The following is a 2,111-nucleotide window of genomic DNA, read 5'->3' as shown; positions in this document are numbered from 1 at the left end:
GGGGGGGGGGACTTTGAAGAAACTAGAATATAAGACATGTTTTCAGTTATTTCTACTTCTTTATTAAGTATATAATTCCACATGTTGTGTGTTCATTCATAGTTTTGATGCCTTCAGGGACAATCATGAAAATAAAGGAAACTCATTGAATGTGTTTAAACCTTTGGCCTATACTGCACATATACATATAAAAATATATATGTATATATTTATACACTAACAACTAGCGCTTCATGATGACAGGATTCCATTTTGAATTGCAGTGGATTACGTTTGTGCGTAGGAACACTACTATTAAACTAAATAAAACCCAGGTGTCGTGTTTTTGTCTCCTGCCAGTGAACGCCACACGGATCTGCTTCACCAGGGACTTGTGTGTGAAGCATCTGACCCTCGGCCTGTTCGGCGTCGGCCTTCTTCTCCTCGCCGCCTCGGGGGGGCTGTCCTGGAAATACTGCAAAAGCAGACGACGTCAAGCTGGAGAAGATGTGGAATCGAGCGTTGCGTACACTCCTGCAAAAACCCAGATGGTATAATATATAATATATAGTATATTATAAATATATATGAAGTCGTTGAGCTACTAAACACAGGCTGGATGAAAACTACCTCTAGTCTAAATGTTTCCAATGATGTGTTATGTATGTATTGGAAGGACTAATATATATTTTATTAATAATACATAATGGATATGTCTTAATGTTATATATTTATGATATATAATGATATTTATGATGGTATAATATTGTATATTTTATTATATATTTTATATATAATAGGAGAAAGGAAGAGGAGATATATACTACTTTTTATAAGAGGAGTTATAAAGGTTTTTAGGGAGGTTCTTCCAAAGTCCAGGAGCCCAAAAAGAGACGTCCAGGTTTTTCCAGATGTTCTTTGAACACATCAGGATGTAAAGAGAAACAAAGGAAATGATTTCCTGTTTAAAATGGTGCTTTTGATGCATTAATTTTGAGACTTTTTCTCACAAAACATCTCATCAGCTCATTTCATCGTTAAATGAGCTGCAGCGTCCGTCCTGTCTGTGGTTAGACCAGGACGGACCCTTCTGGGTTCAGGGCTACATACGAGCCCCCCCAGAAGATGGTTTTAGCCGTTTAAGGGCAGCTTAACCCCCGAGGTTAATGTGTCTCCACGTTCTCCCGCCGTACTCGCTGAAATATCAGCATATCGGTGCCATCTTGTGATTTTGGAGCCAGAGTTTTCGCAGTTTTGATTGGCGGTGGAGCTGAAAAAAATTGCGCATTACAAACAATAACAGAAGATGGAAATCATTCCAGAAACGTTGTAGCTATCTAAGGTTGTTTGATGCTAACGTTAGCTCAAAACACCATTCAACTGACAGCCTTTGTTGTGTTTGATGCTAACTTGTAGCTAAGCTAGCAGTGAACCAACTTGGTTAAGTAGGTCCATTTTTACTGTGTTGACGTTACAGAAGTCTCTCATTAGCATCTCGTTAGCATCTCTGAGGCTACTTCCGACGTTACAGAAGTCTCTCGTTAGCATCTCGTTAGCATCTCTGAGGCTACTTCCGACGTTACAGAAGTCTCTCGTTAGCATCTCGTTAGCATCTCTGAGGCTACTTCCGACGTTACAGAAGTCTCTCGTTGGAAAGTGACGCATGCGTGACTCAACTCTGCACTCGCCTCACATCGGGTGTGACGCTGACATCCGACTCTGACTGTTATGCAGCATAACACCCCAAGTTAGCTTGCCTGCTACCAGCTAACTATCAAGTAGCTAACATGCTAGCTCAGTTGCTAACTTGACAACTGAAATCAGGCCACGCCTCTCTAGTGGAGCAGTAGAGCGATACTCTATCAAAGCAGGTTGTTATGAAATGATTTTACAACAGCTGGCTCCATTTTAGACTTCTAATCTTGTAACATCCGCTCACAGATTTATTTTTATCTGTGCTGTTTCGCAGCATGAAGCCATGAAGTTCCTTGAAAAACACTCAATACTTAACAAGCACTCACTTCCTGTTCAGCACTTCCTCTTGGAAGGTCTCACCCCCCCCCCCAAATCTAACCAAGAATGTCAGAGTGATTTAATGCCTAACCCTCATGTTGTCTTCATGTTGTCTTCAT

The sequence above is a fragment of the Etheostoma cragini genome, chromosome 9, assembly GCF_013103735.1.
Source record: "Etheostoma cragini isolate CJK2018 chromosome 9, CSU_Ecrag_1.0, whole genome shotgun sequence".
Lineage (NCBI taxonomy): Eukaryota > Metazoa > Chordata > Actinopteri > Perciformes > Percidae > Etheostoma > Etheostoma cragini.
The sequence above is the reverse complement of the archived record's forward strand: the minus strand, read 5'-3'. Positions refer to the sequence as shown.